The sequence below is a fragment of the Zea mays genome, chromosome 3 (assembly GCF_902167145.1).
Source record: "Zea mays cultivar B73 chromosome 3, Zm-B73-REFERENCE-NAM-5.0, whole genome shotgun sequence".
Classification (NCBI taxonomy): Eukaryota; Viridiplantae; Streptophyta; class Magnoliopsida; order Poales; family Poaceae; genus Zea; species Zea mays.
In genome coordinates, this window is record NC_050098.1 from 94,896,808 (window position 1) to 94,922,835 (window position 26,028).

General features: G+C 41.8%; 2 pseudogenes; one reads left to right on the top strand and one right to left on the bottom strand.

Annotated features, from left to right (window-relative positions):
- Positions 1–11,777: 11,777 nt before the first annotated feature.
- On the top strand, positions 11,778–14,207 carry LOC103652106 (uncharacterized; annotated as a pseudogene).
- Positions 14,208–14,913: 706 nt separating this feature from the next.
- LOC109945045 (uncharacterized) lies at positions 14,914–16,534 on the bottom strand (annotated as a pseudogene).
- Positions 16,535–26,028: the final 9,494 nt, after the last annotated feature.

Here is a 26,028-nt window from a genome sequence, read left to right on the forward strand (position 1 = left end):
CTCAGAATCTGAGACCCTACCCCTCAGAATCATATCCAATCGGCTCAGCAAATCCTTACTGGGAATCTGTCTGTTTGTGACCCGGGTAGAATCATTGATGTCGGTATATAAATAAGCGGGATAAACTCTATCCTTCAAGGGTTGAATGTTCTTGAAGACAAAGTCAGCAACCACGACCTCAGCAGTCAGACCCCTATCCTTCAACAAGCATATTTCAGCAAGTAGCACTTTGGCCTCGGTTATCTCTGAAAAGGTGGGAGATTCTACCCAGCTGGGTGTACGAACGTCTGGTTGCCTCCTTGAACGAGGGGGAGGGATTTGCAGTGATTTTCCATGATGAACCACTCAAGACGCCATCCCTTAATGCTGTCCTTGAGGGGGATATCGAGATACTCCACTTTCCTCCCCCGGCGAAGCTCTAAACTTGCGCCGCCGACAAGATGATGTTTCCCTCCAGCCATCCCGGGCCGATAGTGATAGAGATACCTCCAGAGTCCGAAATGGGGGAGAATTCTAAGAAAAGCCTCGCACAGATGTACAAAAATGGCAACTTTAAGAATAGAGTTAGGGTTTAAGTGTGCCAGATTTAAGTCGTAAAAATCAAGGAGACCGCAGAAAAAAAGGAGAGATGGGAAGAGCAAGTCCGTGGATAAGAAACGGGACATAAACAACAGATTCATGGGTATCCTCTGTCGGAACAGTGACCCCGCGGCGGAACCACCAAGAACAGAGTTCCTTTGGTGGCAAAACCCCAATCTCAATAAGGTGGAGAAGGTCAGATTCGGAGATAATAGACATGTGATTACCAGCAAACGGAAGCTGGCTATTGGGATCGATGGGAGGGATGATCACAGCAATGGTGCTTTGCCTCTTCCGCTTGGGAGCCATTGCAATCTCTCGGGCGGAATGAGCGGGCTCAAAATTTCAGGGAAGCATAGGAGCGGCTGAGAAAAAAAAGTGAAGTTAGGGCTCGGAAATCAAAAAGGCACGTCGGCGCGAGTAGAAATGGGTTTCTCGGGTCGGGCATTATCTCTAAAGTGTTAGATCACCACTCGAAAAAGTAAAAGCCTTAGTCATCACTCGGACATTAGCTCTAAAATACCAGCACTCTCAAGCGCGTAGACAAATTTTCAAGTGCAAAAACGAAAACCAACACAACAGTGGTCGATTGAAGCAACTACGTCCTTGATTCATACTGGAGGGGGTAACACAAACTCGAAGCCGACTCATTATGGGTCGACTTCTTCTACCCTGGTTACTACATTACATTACACTACCTTACTACTTACACTACGCTACTAACTAACACTACATTATTCTACTGCTACTACTACTACTGCTACTATCTATACTAATATTTAAACCAGTGGCATTATGCCACTGGCCTTGCCGCCGTTGCCGTCGCCCTTGCCGCTGTCACCGTTGTCGTCGCCGCCATCACCACCGCCACTACTGCCACCACCGTCGCCCTTGCCGCTGTCACCGCTGCCGTCGCCGACGTCACCATCCCCGCTGCCATTGCCACCGTCGCCCTTGTCGACGTCGCTGCTGCCGTCACTGCCGTCACCCTCGTGGTTGCCGTCGTTGCTACCGTCGCCGCCGTCACCCTCGCCGCTATCATCGCCGCTGTCGTTGCCCTCGTCGTCACCATCGCCGCCACTCCACTCCTCGGAGGAGTCGAAGGAGTCTTCCTCATTTGAGGAGACCCCTGACTCATGTGATCCACTGAGCCCAGCGCGCTCGATGGAGCGCCAGTACGCCCGGGCCGTGGTGGAGAGCCCCATGGAGTCATCTGAGTCCTCGGATGACGCCAGGGGAGAAGCCAGAGTAGGCGAGCGGTCAAACTCGGAGGAGGCCTCCTCCGAGTACTCCGAGTCCCCAAAGTCCTCTGAGGGGGGACTCGGGGCATGCTTGTGTTTGCCGTCAGCGCGGCGAGGCCAACCATGACCCCTCCTGCCTCTATCCATGGTTGGTTGGAGAAGGAGAGAGCGAAGAAGAAGAAAGTAACATATGATCGAAGGATGAGTGAAAAGAACAACAGGGCAAGCATGCTATTTATAGAGGCCGGTGGTGATCATCCACTTCCTACCATGCTCGCCGAACAGTCGCAAGTATTTAATAAGCAATTCAAGCCGCCTGAAAAATGAGTCAGGCAATAGGCGCCGCTTCGCGTAACACGACACCATTTGGACCAAGGTCAACTGCTCAGGCAATATGATTATACCCCGTGGTCACATCAAATTACTACTCTAGGACAGTGTGGTAAAGCCACATGTTTGGTTGTAGTTTAGCTTTGAGTTTTTTTCAAGTGATTTTAAGCACCAATGTTTTCTACATATTTTTTTGTCACTAAATAAGAAAATCATTAGGAAAACATGGGTATTTTATGTGTAGCTATTAGGCAAAAGTAGAGAAGGTTGGGGTAAAAAGGATTAGGGCAAGGAAAGACTCCATCTTGGGTAATGGCACATTTGGAGATCTGCTTTTGACTTTTATCCTTCCTTGACAAGGTTGACCTTCTCTTCTCGGGCCTTGGTGTTGTCATCAGTGTTACGTACATGTAGTTAAGACAGATTTGGAGATAACCCAAATAACTTAGTAGGTAGAGTTGCTAGTAGGTGGATGAGTTAAATGAGATTACTCAGAATCTGGTTTGGTTGTTTGCTTCTATATTGGTTGGATAGGTTATGTAACCAATTATGTAGGCCTAGTTGTTGTGTATGGCCGAGTTGATCTAAGTCTCCAATTTAGGTTAAAACATGTTTATAGGGGTAGAGTCTAATCTATTTCACTAGTATTAACAAACATGTTTAAGTAACCCACATTAGATTTGATTATATTAGGTTAGATAGGATCTAGATTAGATTGACATGACTAGCTTAGACTGGATAGGATCTAATTAATTTTGAAATAGATCATGATTGTTACGTTATGATGAGATAAGCAAAGTGGTTGGGATAAGATGGAATTGTTTAAGATGAAATGAATCTATTAAGCTAGATATATTTGAATAGGGAATAATCTAGGTTAGCTAGTTATCTTATAACCACATTTTTCCTCTTTGTATATGCAAATGCAATTGTGGACATTACTCCACAACTCATCACACTCAATAAAAAACCAAATCAAACAGTTATCATAAGAACAAACATTCAAGCGTATTGATACTTACAAAAATAATTTTGTTTTTGTTCCTAAGATTAGGTCTCCTATTCCTAAAGGTCACTTTAGGTACAGGATTTCAAAGTGTGAAATTCTCTTTTGGTTTCAAGAAAGAAAAAGTAAGAGTAATCAGAGTAAAGCAGCAATAGATGAGAAACGATTAAGAAAAGATTAGAAAAAATCAGAGTAGCAAAGGTAAGTAAGTAAGGGTTATCCAGTTCTATCTAAGTTACGCCTTACCGTCAACATTCCTCTGATACCACTTCTGTCACACCCGGGTTTCGGTGCACCAAGACCCAGGCATGAACATAATCACCAGGTGTGCTGGGACCAAGTCTCACACATATGATGAATAGTGGTACAGAAACGAATGTCACATCTTTACTATATAATAGGGTTTCAATACAAAATAAATAAATAATTACATCATATGAAGACACGATCCAGCAACTTAACCCAAAGTTGACTAGGAGGCAACGACTTAGACCACTCACGAACTCATCACATCATCCTCCATGCGCCTCATCCTACGGTACCTGTTCTTGACCTGTGGGGGGTGTGAGACAGCAAGAGTGAGCTCACATATGTTCATCTCTCAACAGGTTGTGGGGAATGATGTGCATGAACTTGCCAAAGGTGGGAGCTCATGTGAAGTGTAAGGCTTACCTAAGAGGATGGTTAGAGTTGAGCGTTGCTTTTAAAGTTGGTCAAATTTTTATTAGCAATTACTAAGTATAAGTAAATACCAACCCAATTAAGTAGTAGAACAAAAGTTATAACAACACCCTCAATGCAATGCATATGATAAATTGAATTTAGTTCCATAAATTAATCATGTGAGTGTTCGAGCTGCTCATGACCGTGAGCATGACTGATATACCAGTTTTACACTCTGCAGAGGTTGCACATCTTTACCCACAAGTCGTGTTACCCATTTGCCACGGGGTTGATCGGACCCCATACACCTCTTCCAAGGAAGCAAGGCAGGGTACCACTATGGGGCCTTTACAAAGTTCCACTAGCTTCAGAAAACCCGCTACAGTTTCTAGGAAGCTCCAATACAGGGATCCTTTGCCTGACCGCCATCGCTGCAAAATCAACCCAAGGACCTCCCTAAACTGACCACTCCCCTATTGCCCTTGCCCCTTTCGGGTAAGGTAGTCCTCCACTGGCTTTCCTAATTGGTCAGCCAAGGGCGTCCCATACCAACCTTGTGGTAGCACTGTTTTCCCGGGTGGTTGCTCCATGTTCCAATTAACATAATGATCTTATCATGAACAATGAATAACAACTGATAATAAAAGTATGATAGTGAATAATGTGTATCTCCATACCTAAAACCACATAAAGCAATAACAGGTACTACCCAAGAATTCAGTGGTAAACAAGGTATAAATATAGTTAAACTAGGGTAACCTATTGGGTCCCATCAAAATTAAACTATGCAGATCATTATGATTAATAAGAACATGATTGGGTAAAAAGAAGTGATCAAAGGCACAACTTGTCTGGGACTTGAGATTCCAGGTACCAAGTTGCTCTTCAGGTGACTCGTAACCTCACGCTAGTCGTAGCAATACAAACAAACAGTGTATAGGAAAAATTAACATCACACCAAATATAAGAACAAACTGCATAATAATAATTTACGCGTTGCTACGAGATCGTGGGTTCGAGATTGGCTAAAATCAGAGTTATGGTTAAAGAATTATGATTTATAGAAGATCTATGTGGTTTAAATATTAAACTACATTATAAATTGGTTAGTGTATATCATGTGAGAAACTATTCTATAATTAATTAATTCCACCTTAATCTTAATTATAACTTGACTAGAGATCATATTTTGATTAAATTATAATTATGGACATGCTAGCTTTGATTAGAAGAGTTAATCTAGTAGACATAGGTTAAATAAATACCTAACTATAAAATTATGATATATGGTATAATCGACGTTGTTACTGCATAGTAAATATTTATACAAAGCTAACACAACTGGAACGAGTCTTGAAATTAAAACGGAGGAGTTATGAATTTCCGAAGTTTTAAGTGTTGGATAAAAGGGAATTAAGTGCATAATTTATTTAATCCCAATTTCATAACAAAATAGAGTTACTAGATGATAAACATTATTAATATGAGTCTAATGCAATTGGGAGGGGTCAATTTGGAGTTAACATTAATTACTTATGAATTAATCAAGATTCTATATTTACTAGGTGAGTGTCCGTGCGTTGCAACGGGAATATATAATATCACGATAATTTATATACAAATGTGTGTTATATTGTTATAAGAAAATGTTTCGTAATATATTTATGATCCTAACTATACATAAGTTTTGTTATTTTAATCTAGCTATTTCATCACTACATTGCAACCGTCAGTACCATGCAGACTTCTATATATGATTTTAATAATGTCATGTCAATTGCATTATTTAAATGCTAAGACTATCACTATAAATTATAAACTTATATAAATCCTCAGGAAAGATGACAGGATCTTTTAATTCAAATGGATACTCATTAAAATATATATAACCGGTACATCCCATTAATAACATATCCACAAGAAAATCAATGAGTCAAAGGGGAAATAATGAAAGAAAAATTTGCACATTTATTGAGCTGTGTTGTGGGAGCAAAACATCAGACATGTCCATAAAATAACTATGAACTACAATCTAAATATCTCATCCATCTTGTGCCTGCAATCTAAATATCTCATTCAGAACATGAACTGCATAGAGTAAAATGTTATTTATAATGGGTCAGCCATGGTGCAAACTAAGATATCCTAAATGAGATATTTAGTTACATATGAGAAAGTGTTTAAGTGCTACAGTAAATTGCAGGTTCTAATGTATATCTTAAACACATCAAAGAGTTTGATATCAAAATACTATAATTGATAATTCACAGTTGATAACGGATGACATAATACATGAGTTGCTTACTTGCTTGGCTCAAACAAACATGTAAAATAAAAGGGCCAGTAGTTAACCTAGGAATTCTGATAGCCATCAATTTCATTTCATTATCTTCTTGCATCTAATCTGTGCTGGTCAAAACTAATCTTTATCTGTCAAATAACCACGCATAGCATACTCAAGAGCCATGCATCCGCTGCATGGACACAAAATGATCAAGTCACTGCAATTCAATACATTTACTAAAACAATTAGCAGAAAAATAATTTCATCAGTTGTTCAAATAGGAACTGATTAACAACATTAATAGTCTTAATTCAAGGTAAGACCTCTGTCAGTATGTTGTTGGTTCCATCTTTTCTTGTTTATGATTATATGCAGGAATGACACCCTCATATGTATATGGTTTCTTCCAGACTCTGTGACTCTTATCCAATGAATTATGTTTTGTTTGGGTTCCCATTGTTTATCCTTAGGTTGGTTGCAATGTCATTGTTACCATTGCTATAGATTGCCTTCCCTCCTAGAGCTTCTTATTTGTACGCTTGTAGGTCAATCAGATGTGTGGATGTGATTGTCTATTTCAACAAAAAAAAGGAGTGTGGAGGTTAAGCACTCACATAGTTCCAACTACTTTTGTGCTTATGTGGGTGTGATCATCTTCATTAAGCTTTGTTAGCCTAGAATTTGAGATCTTAGCAGTCAAATTTTTGTCAAGCAATATATTGATGGCCTTGTTATCAGTGTACGATCCTTATTGTGGACTCCTCATGTAGATATGCTAGACCTTTTGCTATCCCAAGGCAAATCCTATGTCTTGTTGCCCAATCCAATATGAGTTTGTATTGATCAACTGGACCTAACAATAACAGTCCATGAAAATCTGTGAGTTCTAACATTTACATATAATACTAAAATGGGTAAACCCAGGAAACATGAGAGTACAATTACCAAAAAGTTCTCGTGCAAGGCAATTATTTTATAGATATTCATAAACTAACAACATTTGGTTTCCTTCTCTACAACAACCATAGAGTTTGACAAGGTTTAGATGTTGTAGTGGAGATATCACCCCTACCTCATTCACGAAATTCGATTCCTTTGTTTAGACCTTGTTGATAACTGCTTGACAACAACCATGGTACCATTAGACAATAAACCCTGCCAAACCAGCAATGACAATCTTCATGTATAAGTTGTGCTATGGCAGTATTAACTTCTTTATAGTTTATGCATGGGAAGTAATGCTGACTGACCTTGTAAACTGAACCAAAACCACCTTCACCAATCTTGTTAGCCAGGTCAAAAAGTTCCTTCAATAGCAGAGGAGAGGGAGCAGACACACACGGGAAGGAGTGGGATAGGAATGGAAGACGACCTGATCACTGAGCTCTTCGTTGGTGGCAGCGTGTGGCTATGTAGCAAATATGCATACGTTCTGAACCGCCACTGGTAAGTCATAACATACTCCTCCCCGCGCACAGTCCATTCCCATGTTCTGCCACCATTCTATATCTATCATTCTCATACCCCCTCACCGCAAAGCCCATTCCCATTCCTCCGTACAGCCGACGCCTAGCTAAAATTAAAAAAATGCACATGGCTCCAAGGGGATTCGAACCCAAACCTCTCAAGCAAATGCTAGCAGTAGCTACCACTACACCACATGTGTGTTTATGTCTATATCTATAACAGAAAACACATCTACTATATCTCTCCCCAAGCCCACCTGCTACCCTTGCACAATGTGTAGTAGTAGATAAGTATCACCAAGATTCTTGAATTATATTTTTGGATGGAGGGAGTAGTATTTAAAGAAGAGCCTTGCATGCAATTTCTTTTGTTTGAATAATGTTTTCAACTTAAATTCCTTTTTTGCATGCGTGACATTTATTCTTCGTAATATTTTTCCTTGGATCTGACTTGTGAGTCATTTTTATAAACCAACGCCAAACATGAATCCATGTTTCTTACTTGAAAACCCCGAACAAACACCATTAGCAGGAGGCACTCGCGTTGGGGTCGCTCATCGACGACAAGAAGAAACTTGGCGACTGATAGTTCGACCTCTAGAAACAGTCCTACGTGGCCGCATGTGCCACTATGTACGACAAGCTCCGGCGCAGCTGCCGCTTGGACGCGGTGCAGAGCGGCTGCTCCGCGTTGTCCATCGTCAAGCAGGGGGACCTCATGGTCGTCGCCAACATCGGCGACTCTCGGGTTGTTCTGGGCACCACATTCGACGACGACGCCATCACGTTGTCCAGCTCATCGTCCACCTGAAGCCCAACCTATCACGTATGTCACTACTGACTGGCCATGAATTCTTGTGCGCTGAGACGATGGCCGTTGCTGACGTTGTATGAGTGTCCTCGAGCAGCATGTATGTAGAGGAGTAGCGCATCCGATGGTGCAACAGCCAGGGGTACTACTTTACTGATGAGCCTGGGGTGCACTTCGTTTTACAGCCTAGCCAGGAGTCATCAGTACTCGGTATGTCGCACGCGTTCGACGACTACTATATTAAGGATTGTGGCGTCATCTTGGCGCCAGAGGTGACGCAGAGGAGGACCGACAACAATGACCAGTTCGTCATCCTCGCCACCGTTGGGGTAACTTTTGTGCCGGCTTGCCTTTAATTCTCTTCGCAAACACACACTTGCCTTTTTGTTTAAGCAAAAGTGTATGGTGGTACGTGTCTGATGACTAACGATGTACGAGGGAATTTCTTCCGGTATGTGTAGAACGTGCTCTCCAATGATGAGACCATACAAATCGTGACATATTTCGAAGTCCGCATGATACTGATGGTTGCAATGTAGTGGTGAAACAGATAGATTATAAATAACAAAATTTATGTATGGCCAGAATCACAAATTGATTATGAAACATTTTCTCATAACGGTATAACACACATTTTGTATATAAGTTATCGTAGTATACTGATATTATATATTCACGTTGTAACGCACGGGCATTTAGCTAGTATATAAATTAAAAAGGAGAGTTACCTGCACTCATGAACACTAAACAACTGCGCCAAGAACATACAGACTTTGTGTGTGGCGATCGAAACGAGAGTTACCTGCACTCATGTTGAGATCAAAATGTGTTCGGTCTTCACTGATCAAGGCTGCATTATCTTCTTGATCTTGGACAACATGGATTTGTCCATGCTCAAACTCAGCTGATGTATCATCTTCTCCACCGTTTACAGCAGAAGCTTGGTTCAGATCAGGTAGTATCGCAGCTTCTTCAGTTCAAAATTCAGCAGTACGTACATTTTTATCCAAAACTGTCATTTCAAGCATATGCGTTATTACTCGATCGATCACCTGATCATAAATTTCACCGACCACAATAGATGGAGAGGACTCTCTTTTGAAGTAGTATCCAGTTAAGTACACGATGGACGTGATATGCATACTATATATTTTGAATAAACCAATGTATAAAGTTGTTTTAGTGTGCTGGTATGTATACGGTAATCTTTTTTGCCTGTCGAAGACTGAGTCAACTCCAGTAATAAATGAGCTGATTGGTGTACGTATCCCTGGACCCTGATGCAAAGGGATCGTAGCAATGGATCTGAAAAACACTTCCTTTCTTTATTTTTTGGAGCAGGAAGAAGAAAGAAACCTTGAACTGAAAACATACGTTAAAAAAATCTGAGCCACATCTAACAAAGAAACAAAGGTGGTCTAGTGGTTTGAAAGGGTGAGCTAAGCGTGTGTTTGGTTGCGGGTCAGGACGGGACGGGACAGGATGATCCCACACACTAGACTGTTTGGTTGGGAGTCAAGGTTGAGACGGGACCATCCCTAGAAAAATAATATCACTAGAACGCTGTCCCTATTCGTCCCCCCGAATCGGGCGGATAGTTTCATCCTCCACGGGACAAGCCCCTCACGAGCCCTGCTCATCCTCATCCTCAGATCCGCCTCTTCACCCCACTGGCCGGTGAGCAGCAAACTCCATCCACCCCACTGGCCGGTGAGCAGCAAACTCCAGGTGCAGAGCAGACAAGTTCCTCACGAGCGGTGAGTTCCCTTTCCCGTTTACTCTCCTCTTCCCCTCTGATCTCCTCTTCCTCCATCCCCGGGCGTGGAGATCTCGTCCAGTTTAGTGGAGATCTGGTACGTGGTTGAGCGAAGCGCTGGCTGGACCGGGATGGATGGGTGGTAGGCGGCGGCGACATGGATGGGCGCCTGGGCGCCGCCAGTGTTGCTGACAGCATCTTCCTTCATCACGGCGTACGTGACCGTGAGACGTGAGTAGCTGCTGGACTTTATTTCGGTCAAGGAGAGCTAGCCCTGGCCAACCCCAAGTGTTTCACCAGATAAGAACATCAAACTTTAACAACGGGTAGAAATCATTTCGTGATGGCGCAGTTTTTCAGGTAAAACTGAGCTGTTTTTGGGGGGAATTTTTTGTTTCGCAAAACAGCTCTATCAAAAGCTTCGTACATGGCTGAAAAAGACAACAAACAAGAGAGCTATTTTTCCTCTGTATGACTGTGAGAGCATAAAAACATAAAAAGAACCTTCGCCTATCTATAGTTTGTGTTGATAAACATAAAAGCCACGACTAGCATGGTGAAAAACATTTTGGATGAGCACCTATACATGTCTCAACACACACGCTTATATTTTGATAAATCGTACCATATCTATGATTTATCTTTTGTTAAATCATAGATCCCTAACACTTATATTTTGTTATTTTGGACAGTTTGCATGAACACTTGATTGTACACCTATATATCAATTCTACATTATTGTTGTTTGCTTGAGATTATTTCCCCAAATATTGATATGATTCCAGATTGATCATGACATGCCATATGTTTTTTTGGATTTGATGCTTACATGTAGATGGATAAGAAGACCAAGGTTATAGTTTGTGTTGTTGCTGCACATAAATTACTGTCAATGATGGCTATGATTATTCATTCTAGAAAAAGAAAATGAAATGCAAGGAGGACTGGGATTACCTATGCACCAATGCATGAAAGGGATAGAACTAGAATTGAATATCTCAACACAAAGATTTGGAGGGATGACACAACATGTATAATCATGATTAGAATGAAAAGGGCTTGTTTCTTTCACCTAACTAAACATTTTAGAGAGCGTGGTTTACTTCAAGACACTGTCCATATGTGTGTTGAACAACAAGTGGCCATGTTTCTAAATACAGTTGGTCATAACCTTAGAAATAGGTTGATTGGCACGAATTTTGGTAGATCTGGGGAAACAGTTATTCAATGTTTCAATAAAGTTCTTCGTGCAATTGGTGAGCTACGTGGGGAACTAATTAGGCCACCTTCATTGGACACTCCAACCAAAATAGATGGGAACTACAGATGGGATCCGTATTTTAAGGTGTGAAACTCATCACTCTTTTGTTTTTAGGTCTATATTCATGTTGCACACACGGCCCTAATGTTTCATGCTTGTATTGCCCTTAAACTAGGATTGTATTGGAGCTATTGATGGTACACATGTAAGAGCCACTGTTCCTAGAGATATGGAGCATGCCTTTCGTGGTAGGAAGTCCTATGCGACTCAAAATGTAATGGCGGCTGTAGATTTTGATCTACGCTTCACTTATGTGTTGGCTGGTTGGGAGGGAACAACTCATGATGCTAATGTATTACGAGATGCTTTAGAACGTGTGAATGGCCTTCGCGTTCCACAAGGTAATAGTTTCACTTATTTGCTTGTAAATGACAATGTTTATGGAATTATGACCATAATATATATATATTATCATTATATTTTAAGTAAATTCTACCTAGTTGATGCGGGATATGGAGCAAAACCGGGATTCTTGCCTCCTTTCCGTGGTGTGAGATACCATTTAAACGAATGGGGCAATAATCCCGTACAGAACGAGAAAGAGTTGTTTAATCTAAGGCACTCATCTCTTCGTGTCACAGTTGAGCGTGCATTCGGGTCATTGAAGAGAAGATTCAAGATTTTAGATGATGCATCTCCTTTCTTCCCTTTTCCAACACAAGTCGATATTGTTGTTGCTTGTTGTATCATTCATAATTGGGTCATACAAGATGGGAGTGATGAGTTTATTATACAAGATTCTAATTGGCCTAGTCACAACCATGCTACATCTTTAGTTGGCCAAGCAAGTGAGCATGCTGCTATGGTTGCTTTGAGGCAAGGAATTGCAGACCAGATGTGGACAGACCATCAGAACTACAATGGAAACTAGTATCTTGTGATATTTGTAAGAACCATTTGTAAGGATGCTATGTTATTGCAAGGATGTATTGGCTACTTTCTTTTATTTGTAAGAACTATTTGTAAGGATGCTATGTTATTGTAAGGGCATATTGGTTGCTGATTTTAATGTTGATATGTTATTGTAAGGAAGTATTGTTTGCTAATTTTAATATTGCTATGTCATTGTAAGGAAGTATTGTTTGCAAATTTTAATATTGCTATGTTATTGTAAGGAAGTATTGTTTGCTGATTTGTATGATCCCGAAACTTGTAGGGAAGAAATGGAAGCTGAAGGACAAGGCTTCACTAATGGGCATGCTACCTGGACATCAGCAATGCCCTCTTTCATGTTGTCCTAACTTACCAATGTGGTGTCAAGTGGCGAAAGGACATCGTCTGGTTTTAAGAAAGTTCACTACAACAGTTGTGCAAAAGCTATCAATGAAAAGTTCCAAACTGCCCTCAATGGCGAGCATATTAAAAATCATCTAAAAACTTGGTCTAGAAGGTTTGCCAAGATAAATAGGATAAGAAAAGTGAGTGGTACAGGCTGGGATGAAGATAGTTTTACTATTACTCTGGATGAAGAGCACTATAATGGCTATGTTAAGGTATTATTTCTTCTACCTGCAATATGTGTTCAATCTGCAATATATGTATAATCTGCTATCTAGTTTTTTTTATAATCTGCTACTTGTAGTAGTTGGTATATAATCTGCTATCAAATTTTTTATAATCTGTAGGGATGAAGATAGTTTTTTATAATCTGCTACCTGCAATATGTGTTCAATCTACCTATTGATTTCAGATTTCAGTTATGTGCACATAACTTATGTAAGATTTCAGATTTCATAGCAATCATTGACAGTAAGATTTTAGACTTATGTACACATAAGTCACTGTACTCAGGTTGTTCCTTTGTTACTGCTTCTTGGCAACTCTCTCATCTTCCTATTACACATATCTCAACTTTCAGACTTATGTACACATAATGCAGATTTATAATAATCCAAATGTAGGATCACAAGAATGATGCTGATTGTTTAAACAAGCCTCTTGAACACTTTGCTGAGATGCAAACAATATTTGGAAACACCATGGCCACAGGTAAGTTTGCAAAGGATTCTAGTGCAGCTTTAGGCGAAGATGATGAAGTTGAAAATGAAGAGGTGATGGCACATGCTTTCACTAAAAGGATGTCCACTTGTGATGATAATACCACAACATCTTCTACAAGCAAGACCAGGAAGAAGGCAAAAAACGTGATAGTGAAGTGGAGGGGTTGATTGCTGCATTCAAAAGTGTCGGGGATACCTTATCCAATGCTATTGAGAAGGTTGCCACAGGGGACACTGATATGCCAGATGATCTTTTTGACAGTTTGATAAACCTTCCAGGTGTGTGCTTTGTTCTTAACTTCAGATGTTGTAACATATTTTTTGACGATTTGCAAAACTTTGCAGGTTTTGAGCAGACCCACATATCTCTGTATTTCAATTATCTGGTGGCGCAGCCTCACATTGCTAGAGCCTTCAACAAGTTGCCATTCGACCACAAGTTAATCTGGGCTCGCAATTTCGTCAGTGAAAAGTTCCTAGGAGTGTGAGGGCAATTGGTAGGTTGGCTTGGAGGGTTCTTTTGCTTGAAGTACATCAAATAATGAATTGTGATCTATGTACGTATGGATTTTGTAGAAGCCTTGAACTTGATAGGCTTGGGCGGTTCTTTTGCTTGAACCACATCAAACAATGAAATGTGGTCTAAGTACGTGCATATTTTGTGGAAACCTTAAACTTGATATTATGTGTAATGCTAGAACACATTATTATGTATTGTGTGAAATTATAATATGTAATGCTTGAACCACATCAAGCATTTTGACTGAATTCCATTTTTTGTGAAGGACAAGTGTGTGAAAGATTTCAGTTTTCATTTCTCGGCAACCCTTCAGAATAACAGTTATCTCTCAAACCAAACAAAGGACAGGACCAATCCATCCCCAGTTATACCTCTAACCAAAAAAAAACAAGGACCATCTCATCCCTCCGACCAAACAGTACCAGGAATCATTCCATCTCCAAACCCAGGGATCATTCTATTCCATCCTCATTTGTCCTACAACCAAACGCACCCTAAGTGAGCGGTCAGGGGTTCGATCCCTTGGTCTGTTACTTTTTTTTATTGCGCGTGGGCATGGGATGGCAGAACGGCAGAACAGACCGGTGAAGGACAAGTGTTCTGACATGTTCTGCCACCGGTCTGTTCTGCCGTTCTGCCATCCCATGCCCACGTGCAATAAAAAAAGTAATAGACCAAGGGATCGAACCCCTGACCGCTCACTTAGGGTGCGTTTGGTTGCAGGACAAATGAGGATGGAATAGAATGATCCCTGAGTTGGAGATGGAATGATTCCTGGTATTGTTTGGTCGAAGGGATGAGATGGTCCTTGTTTTTTGTTTGGTTAGAGGTATAACTGGGGATGGATTGGTCCTGTCCTTTGTTTGGTTTGAGAGATAACTGTTATTCTGAAGGGTTGCCGAGAAATGAAATCTAAAATCTTTCACACACTTGTCATTCATAAAAAATGGAATTCAGTCAAAATGCTTGATGTGGTTCAAGCATTACATATTATAATTCCACACAATACATAATAATGTGTTCTAGCATTACACATAATATCAAGTTTAAGGTTTCCACAAAATATGCACGTACTTAGACCACATTTCATTGTTTGATGTGGTTCAAGCAAAAGAACTGCCCAAGCCTATCAAGTTCAAGGCTTCTACAAAATCCATACGTACATAGATCACAATTCATTGTTTGATGTACTTCAAGCAAAAGAACCCTCCAAGCCAACCTACCAATTGCCCTCACACTCCTGTGAACTTTTCACTGACGAAATTGCGAGCCCAGATTAACTTGTGGTCGAATGGCAACTTGTTGAAGGCTCTAGCAATGTGAGGGTGCGCCACCAGATAATTGAAATACAGAGATATGTGGGTCTGCTCAAAACCTGCAAAGTTTTGCAAATTGTCAAAAAATATGTTACAACATCTGAAGTTAAGAACAAAGCACACACCTGGAAGGTTTATCAAACTATCAAAAAGATCATCTGGCACATCAGTGTCCCCTGTGGCAACCTTCTCAATAGCATTGGATAAGGTATCCCCGACACTTTTGAATGCAGCAATCAACCCCTCCTCTTCACTATCACGTTTTTTGCCTTCTTCCTGGTCTTGCTTGTCGAAGATGTTGTGGTATTATCATCACAAGTGGACATCCTTTTAGTGAAAGCATGTGCCATCACTTCTTCATTTTCAACTTCATCATCTTCGCCTAAAGCTGCACTAGAATCCTTTGCAAACTTACCTGTGGCCATGGTGTTTCCAAATATTGTTTGCATCTCAGCAAAGTGTTCAAGAGGCTTGTTTAAACAATCAGCATCATTCTTGTGATCCTACATTTGGATTATTATAAATTTGCATTATGTGTACATAAGTCTGAAAGTTGAGATATGTGTAATAGGAAGATGAGAGAGTTGCCAAGAAGCAGTAACAAAGGAACAACCCCTGAGTACAGTGACTTATGTGTACATAAGTCTAAAATCTCACTGTCAATGATTGCTATGAAATCTGAAATCTTACATAAGTTATGTGCACATAACTGAAATCTGAAATCAATAGGTAGATTGAACACATATTGCAGGTAGCAGATTATAAAAAATTATCTTCATGCCTACAGATTATAAAAAATTTGATAGCAGATTATATACCAACTACTACAAGTAGCAGATTATAAAAAACTAGATAGCAGATTATACACATATTGCAGATTGAACACATATTGCAGGTAGAAGAAATAATACCTTAACATAGCCATTATAGTGCTCTTCATCCAGAGTAATAGTAAAACTATCTTCATCTCAGCCTGTACCACTCACTTTTCTTATCCTATTTATCTTGGCAAACCTTCTAGACCAAGTTTTTAGATGATTTTTAATCTGCTCGCCATTGAGGGCAGTTTGGAACTTTTCATTGATAGCTTTTGCACAACTGTTGTAGTGAACTTTCTTAAAACCAGACGATGTCCTTTTGCCACTTGACACCACATTGGTAAGGTAGGACAACTTGAAAGAGGACATTGCTGATGTCCAGGTAGCATGCCCATTAGTGAAGCCTTGTCCTTCAGCTTCCATTTCTTCCCTACAAGTTTCCGGATCATACAAATCAGCAAACAATACTTCCTTACAATAACATAGCAATATTAAAATTTGCAAACAATACTTCCTTACAATGACATAGCAATATTAAAATTAGCAAACAATACTTCCTTACAATAACATAGCAACATTAAAATCAGCAACCAATATGCCCTTACAATAACATAGCATCCTTACAAATAGTTCTTACAAATAAAAGAAAGTAGCCAATACATCCTTGCAATAACATAGCATCCTTACAAAAGGTTCTTACAAATATCACAAGATACTAGTTTCCATTGTAGTTCTGATGGTCTGTCCACATCTGGTCTGCAATTCCTTGCCTCAAAGCAACCATAGCAGCATGCTCACTTGCTTGGCCAACTAAAGATGTAGCATGGCTGTGACTAGGCCAATTAGAATCTTGTATAATAAACTCATCACTCCCATCTTGTATGACCCAATTATGAATGATACAACAAGCAACAACAATATCGACTTGTGTTGGAAAAGGGAAGAAAGGAGATGCATCATCTAAAATCTTGAATCTTCTCTTCAATGACCCGAATGCACGCTCAACTGTGACACGAAGAGATGAGTGCCTTAGATTAAACAACTCTTTCTTTTTCTGTACAGGATTATTGCCCCATTCGTTTAAATGGTATCTCACACCACGGAAAGGAGGCAAGAATCCCGGTTTTGCTCCATATCCCGCATCAACTAGGTAGAATTTACCTAAAATATAATGATAATATATATATATATATATATTATGGTCATAATTCCATAAACATTGTCATTTACAAGCAAATAAGTGAAACTATTACCTTGTGGAACGCGAAGGCCATTCACACGTTCTAAAGCATCTCGTAATACATTGGCATCATGAGTTGTTCCCTCCCAACCAGCCAACACATAAGTGAACCATAGATCAAAATCTACAGCCACCATTACATTTTGAGTCGCATAGGACTTCCTACCACGAAAGGCATGCTCCATATCTCTAGAAACAGTGGCTCTTACATGTGTACCATCAATAGCTCCAATACAATCCTAGTTTAAGGGCAATACAAGCATGAAACATTAGGGCCGTGTGTGCAACATGAATATAGACCTAAAAACAAAAGAGTGATGAGTTTCACACCTTAAAATACGGATCCCATATGTAGTTCCCAGCTATTTTGGTTGGAGTGTCCAATGAAGGTGGCCTAATTAGTTCCCCATGTAGCTCACCAATTGCACGAAGAACTTTATTGAAACATCGACTAACTGTTTCCCCAGATCTACCAAAATTCATGCCAATCAACCTATTTCTAAGGTTATGACCAACTGTATTTAGAAACATGGCCACTTGTTGTTCAACACACATATGGACAGTGTCTTGAAGTAAACCACGCTCTCTAAAATGTTTAGTTAGGTGAAAGAAACAAGCCCTTTTCATTCTAATCATGTTTATACATGTTGTGTCATCCTTCCAAATCTTTGTGTTGAGATATTCAATTCTAGTTCTATCCCTTTCATGCATTGGTGCATAGGTAATCCCAGTCCTCCTTGCATTTCGTTTTCTTTTTCTAGAATGAATAATCATAGCCATCATTGACAGTAATTTATGTGCAGCAACAACACAAACTATAACCTTGGTCTTCTTATCCATCTACATGTAAGCATCAAATCCAAAAAACATATGGCATGTCATGATAAATCTGGAATCATATCAATATTTGGGGAAATAATCTCAAGCAAACAACAATAATGTAGAATTGATATATAGGTGTACAATCAAGTGTTCATGCAAACTGTCCATAATAACAAAATATAAGTGTTAGGGATCTATGATTTAACAAAAGATAAATCATAGATATGGTACGATTTATCAAAATAAAAGCGTGTGTGTTGAGACATGTATAGGTGCTCATCCAACCTGTTTTTCACCATGCTAGTCGTGGCTTTTATGTTTATCAACACAAACTATAGATAGGCGAAGGTTCTTTTTATGTTTTATGCTCTCACAATCATATAGAGGAAAAATAGCTCCCTTGTTTGTTGTCTTTTTCAGCCATGTACGAAGCTTTTGATAGAGCTGTTTTGCGAAACAAACCCCCCCCCCCAAAACAGCTCAGTTTTACCTGAAAAACTGTGCCATCACGAAATGATTTCTACCCATTGTTAAAGTTTGATGTTCTTATCTGGTGAAACACTTGGGGTTGGCCAGGGCTAGCTCTCCTTGACCGAAATGGAGTCCAGCAGCTACTCACGTCTCACGGTCACGTACGCCGCGATGCAGGAAGCTGCTGTCAGCAACACTGGTGGCGCCCAGGCACCCATCCATGCCGCCGCCTACCACCTGTAAGGACCAAAATGTGTATAAAATAATAATAATAATATAATGATTGAAATTTGGATTAAACCCTAAATTGAAGTTTGGATTGAAACTAGGAAGTGAGAAGAGAAAGAGATAAAGAGTATAAAATTTACATAAAATATGTATAGAATTATATGCTCAAAGTTAGTACCCAATATAATCTGAAGACAAATTTGTCATAGGATTTGAATTTAAATTAGAAATGAAGTGAATTTGGGAAGAAGGGAAACAGAAAATAAAAAGAATAAAAGAAAAGGGGAATACCCTGGCGTCTGGGCCCAATTCCGCCTTCGGCCCACCTAGCTCCACCTCGCGCCAGCCCAATTCCTACACCCGCGCCCGCGCCCGCGCTGCCATCTGGTCCCACCAGTCAACCTCACACACGCGCAACTAACTCGGCCCAACAGCTCCTTTACACCCGTGTGGCCCAACTGCTGATCGAGCGTCCTGCCGTGTGGATCCTTTTGTCAGCCACTCTTCCCCACCCACTGTGTCGCACGCTTGGTCCATGACGTGTGGGCCTCGATCGGGCTCTGTCTTCTCCGCTGGGCTCGCGAACGCAGACAGGGGATCCCGCCGCCGGAGTTCTCGGGCGGGTCGTTGTAGTCGTCGCTAATCCCACGCGCCAGAGTTTTCTTCCCCGCGAGAACCGGATTGCGCTGACCGGATCCTCCAGGATTTGCGCGACTTCATCGTCAGCTCCATCCCCTTGCCGTAACCATCCTCCGCAACAGCCTCTGCGAAATCAGTGTGGATCGGCTGGGGAACCGAGGTCGGTCTCTCCCGCGTGCTCGGGTATAAATTCGGGACCCTAGGACTTCTGCCTCGCATCTCCGAGCTCGGCCATCCTCAAACCCTACCCATCAGTGCTCACTCCGTCGTGGCAGATTCGGGATCGAATTCACCAACCGGGGCGGCCGCCATGGGTGGCGCTCGGGGCCATGGGTTCGGTCAGTGGAGACCACCGTGGTGTGCCTGACGTACGCGTTGCGGTGTCTTGTGTGGTAGACGACCGTGGTGCCGCGAATTGCTCGCCGGAGTCATTGACTCCGCGGATTACCGTCGTGCGCCATGGACGGGACTCCTGGGAGCTTAATCCTCGGTATGGCATCCACCATTACGTTCGTTGCCCTTTCCTCTCTGTTCTGCGCGTTAGAATACTAAGGTTTGGCCTCCCGGGTCCTCCGTTTGGGGTTTGGCGGCTATGGCGCCACCGCGCCAGTGTTGGCCGCCGCCGTGAGGCCTCGGTCTCGTTGACGAGTGTCTGGTAGGAGATGGCCCTCGGTCCGTTGGATCCCCGGGTGACGGATGCGATTAGAGCTGGAAAACGATTGGGGTTAATTAGATCTGAACCGTTGGATCGCGATCCGACTGTTTTGATTTGATCCGAGCACGTGTTACTCTGGGATCATTTGGACCGTTAGATCGTAGAGTGGCGGATTGGATTGGATCGCACTTAGGTGATATGATGACTGTTAATGTTGGATCCGGCGATCGGAGGGAATTGAGGGAGTGTAGCGCGCGCTTCTAATCTGGGCCGATCATCCCAGATCGGACGGCCGAAAACCCTAGATACCCCTTCGGCCTCTGCAAATTAATAAAAGAACCCCTGACCTTTACCTATATCAACCCGCAGTCCTCTCTAGGTTTTCACTGAGTCTAGGAAAACTTGCGAACAGCCCCTGCACTTTCCAGAAATTGGCGCGCAGTTCAGAAGGAGTTAAAAATAGAGAAATAATTAGGGAAATTGATTTTTAGCACAAAAATAAATTCATAAACTTGTTTAATTCATATTTAATTCATTCTAACTCCGAATTAACCCATTCCAGTTTCTATAATTTTGTAATATTATTGTTTATCAATTTATGTCACTGTTTTGACATGAAAGCCATATTAAAATTTATATCCTATTTAATCTTGTGCAAAACACATGAAACCTTCAGAAATTCATAGCTTAAAATCTATAACTCGAAAATTAATGATTCATGTTTATATGATTATGTAGATTATTAATATTTATTTTATTCTTATGATTCGTGTGATGTTAATTTTGCCTATACATGTTTGTTTGTATTGCTACGTTTAGCGTGAGGACACGAGCTACCTGAAGATCATCCTGATACCTAGAATCTCAAGTCCCAGGCAAGTTGTGCCCTTGACCACTTTTTACCCCATAATGTTCTTTAATATCATTTATTCATGCATAGGTTAATTTTGATGGGACCCAATAGGTTACCCTAGATTGTTTATCTCATTACCTTGTTTACCCCTGAATCACTTGGGTAGTTTGCTATTGCTTTACATGGATTTGGGATAATTATTTATCATATCTATGTTCCAGTTATTTTGTTATTCTATTTATGTTCATGTCAAGATCATTAATGTTAATTGGAACATAGAGCTTAACTTGAGAAACACGTGCCACCACAAAGGTTTATGGACGCCCTTGGCTGATTAATTAGGAAAGCTAGTGGAGGACTACCTTACCCGAAAGGGGCAAGGGCAGTAGGGGAGTGGTCAGTGTAGGGAGGTCCTTGGTTGATTTTGCTGTGATGGCGGTCAGGCAAGAACCCTGCATTGGAGCTTCCTATAAACTGTAGCGGGTTTTCTGAAGCTAGTGGAACTTTATAAAGGCCTCGTAGTGTTACCCTGCCTCGCCTCCTTGGTAGAGGTGTATGGGAAGTCGCGATCCCTTGGCAGATGGGTAACATGACTTGTGGGTAAAGGGTACCACCTCTGCAGAGTGTAAAACTGGTATACTAGCCGAGCTCATGGTCATGAGCAGCTCAGGACTCTCTGATGATTAAATTATGGAACTAAATTCAATTTGTCATATGCATTGCATCGCATGTGATGTTGTTACTTTTGTTCTACTACTTAATTGGGTTGGTATTTACTTATACTTAGTAATTGCTAATAAAATTTTGACCAACTTTAAAAGCAATGCTCAGCTCTAACCATCCTCTTTGGTTAGCCTTACACTTCACGTGAGCTCCCATCTTTGGCGAGTTCATGCACATTATTCCCCACAACTTGTTGAGCGATGAACGTATGTGAGCTCACTCTTGCTGTCTCACACCCCCCCACAGGTCAAGAACAGGTACCACAGGATGAGGCACATGAAGGATGCTATGCTGTGTTCGTGAGAGGTCTAGGACGTCGTCTCCCAGTCAACTTTGGGTTGCTGGACCGTTGTCTCCTTATAATGTAATTATTTATTTTGTACAGAACTTCTATTATATAGTAAAGATTTGACATTCGATCCTGTGCCATGATTCATCATATGTGTGAGACTTGGTCCCAGCACACCTAGTGATTATGTTCGCGCCCGGGCTTTGGACCCCTGAAACCCGGGTGTGACACCACCCATCCATCCCGGTCCAGCCAGCGCTTCGCTCAACCACGTACCAGATCTCCACTAAACTGGACGAGATCTCCACGCCCGGGGATGGAGGAAGAGGAGATCAGAGGGGAAGAGGAGAGTAAACGGGAAAGGGAACTCACCGCTCATGAGGAACTTATCTGCTCTGCACCTGGAGTTTGCTGCTCGTCGGCCAGTGGGGTGGATGGAGTTTGCTACTCGCCGGCCAGTGGGGTGAAGAGGCGGATCTGAGGATGAGGATGAGAAGGGCTCGTGAGGGGCTTGTCCCGTGGAGGATGAAACTATCCGCCCGATTCGGAGGGACGAATAGGGACAGTGTTCTAGTGATATTATTTTTCTAGGGATGGTCCCGTCTCAACCTTGACTCCCAACCAAACAGTCTAGTGTGTGGGATCATCCTGTCCCGTCCCGTCCTGACCCGCAACCAAACACACGCTAAAATGAGATTTTGGGTGTTACAAATTTCTAATTGCTTTTCTATTTTATTTTCTCTAGGGTTTTCAATTCAAATTCATACCAAATCAAACATGTGCATCAATTCAAATAATATCTTGGACTCAGCATGATGCATCAATTCATGACTTACATTGTTTTGAGAAAATAAATAATTAACTCCTCTCCTAATTAACCTAATTCTAACCAAAGGAAAGAGAGAGAGAGAGAAGAGTAACACCTGAATTTGGTAGATATTTAGAAAGAAATTTTATACCCCCAAATTCAGGGTGTTACAGACCTATCCCCTTAAAAAGAATCTCGCCCTCGAGATTCAGGGTTGGCTAGTAAAGAGTTCGGGGTACTTGGCTTTCAAATCATCTTCTCTTTCCCAGGTTGCTTCTTCTTCTTCTGAGTGATGGCCCCATTTGACTTTACACATCCTGATGGTGCTTCTCCGAGTGACCCGATCTGCTGTCTCCAGAATCTGTGTTGGCTTCTCCATATATGTCAGATCTTCTTGAACTTCAAGGTCCTCTGTTGGCAACTGCTCTTCTGGTACTCTCAAGCATTTCTTCATCTGGGACACATGGAACACAACATGCACAGCTGAAAGACTTTCTTGTAAGCAGAGTTGATATGCCACTTCTCCACGTCTTGCTTGAATCTGGTACTGTCCGATGTATCGAGGCGCTAGCTTGCCTTTGACTTTGAACCTTTTGATTCCTCTGATCGGTGAAACCTTCAAGTAGACATAATCTCCCAATTCAAAACTCAGTTCTCTTCTTCGGGTGTGAGCATAGCTTCGCTGTCTGGACTGTGATGTCTTCAGATTTTCTTGAACCATCCTGATGTTCTCTTTAGCTTCAAGCAGAATATCTGGACCGAATACCTGCCTTTCGCTGGGTTGGTCCCAATGCAACAGAGTTCTGCAATTCCTCCCATAGAGTGCTTGGAACGGTGACATCTTTAGACTGGCTTGGTAGCTATTGTTGTAGGAGAATTTTGTATAAGGTAGCCTCTTGTCCCAACCTAACTTGTCTTGCAAAGCACAAGCCCTCAACATGTCTTCAAGAATCGGGTTGGTTCTCTCTGTCTAACCATCTGTCTGTGGGTGGCAAGCTGAACTGAACTTCAAGTGTGTGCCCAAAGCTTCATGTAGTTGCTGCCAAAAATGAGAAGTGAACTGGGTGCCTCTGTCTGATACTATCTTCTTTGGGACACCATGCAAGCACACAATTCGAGACATGTATAGCTCTGCTAGCACTGCACTGTTGTAGGTGGTCTTGACTGGTATGAAATGGGCCGCCTTTGTTAAACGGTCCACTACTACCCAGATGGAGTCATAACCAGCACGAGTGCGGGGCAAACCAACTATAAAGTCCATCCCGGTCTCATCTCATTTCCATTGAGGAATCTGCAACTGCTGCAACAAACTTACGGGCCTCTGGTGTTCTGCCTTGATCCTCCGACAACTATCGCATACAACCACGTACTCTGCTATTTCCCTTTTCATACCGTACCACCAGAATCTTTTCTTCAGGTCTTGGTACATCTTCTCGCTACCAGGGTGTATAGAATATGCTGTCTCATGAGCTTCCTTGAGAATCAGTTCCCGGATCGATTTGATGTCGAGAACACACAGTCTATCCTTGAACCATACCACTCCTTCTGCGTCTTCATGGAAATCTGGGCATTTCCCTTCCATGATCAACTGCTAGATCTCGTTGATCTTCTTGTCATCTTTCTGGCCCTTCCTGATATCTTGCTCTAGGGTGGGTTCCAGCTCGACTATCACTCGTTGAGTGTTGTTCAGAAATCCGAGACTCAGCCTGTCGAATTCCTTTGCTAGCTCATATGACATTGGGTGAGCGGCCAACATATTGGCTTGACTCTTTCTGCTCAGAGCATCTGCAACCACATTTGCTTTGCCTGGGTGATAATGTATCTCCAACTCATAGTCTTTGATCAACTCTATTCATCTTCGCTGCCTCATGATTAGCTCTGACTAGGTGAATATGTACTTGAGACTCTTGTGGTTCATGTAGATATCACATTTCTGCCCATACAAATAGTGCATCCAAGTCTTCAGTGCATGAACCATTGCTGCTAACTCCAGATCATGAGTAGGGTAATTCTTCTCATGATTCTTCAGCTGGCAGGATGAGTATGCCACTACTTTCCCTTCCTGCATTAACACACATTCCAATCTGGTGTACGAAGCATCACAATATACTGAGAATGACTTGTGGACATCTGGCAGAATCAATATTGGTGTTGTTGTCAACTTCCTCTTTAGTGTCTCAAAGGACTCTTGGCACGCTGGGGTCCACTTGAACTCACTTTCTTTGCCAACAAGGCTGTCATTGGCCTGGCAATCTTGGAGAAACCTTCAATGAAATGCCAATAGTAACTGGCCATTCCAATGAAACTCTAGATTCCTCGGATGGCTTTCGGTATTTTCCAGTCCAGAATAGCTGCTACCCTCTTCGAATCCACACCTAATCCTTCTCAATTTATAATGTGACCCAAGAACAGGACTTCGCTGATCCAGAACTCGCACTTGCTAAGCTTGGCATAAAACTGACAATCTCGTAGCCTTTGTAGTACTTTCCTCAAGTGTTCTTCATGCTCTTGCTCATTCTGGGAATATACAAGGATAACATCAATGAACACCACTACGAACTTGTCGAGGTAGTCCATGGACACGCTATTCATCAAGTACATGAAGTAAACTGGCGCATTCGTCAGACCGAATGACATGACATTGAACTCATATAGTTCATACTTGGTGATAAATGTTGTCTTTGGTATATCCGAAGGCCGGATTCTGAGCTGATGGTAGCCTGACCTCGGATCTATCTTTGAGAACACACTGGCTCCTCTCAACTGATCGAATAGGTATTCAATTCTGGGCAGGGGTACTTGTTCTTGACAGTGACTTCATTCAAGGACCTATAGTCAATGCACATCCTCTTTATACCATCTTTCTTCTCCACAAATAGCACTGGGGCTGCCCAAGGTGAGGTACTTGGTCTGATGTAGCCTTTCTCTAACAACTCATCAATCTGCTTCTTAAGTTCCACCAATTCTGGTCTGGGCACTCGATAGGCTCTCTTGGAAATAGGGGCGGTGCCAGGTATAAGCTCTATGACAAATTCAACTCTCCTTTCAGGTGTCATGCTTACTCCTCGAGAAACACATCTGGGAATTCTGACACTATGTTGATAGCTTCTGATGGTTCGATTTCCTCAATATGGGCGGTGACTTGGTGATAGCTTCCTTTCCTTGTTACCCATAAGGATACTAACTTGG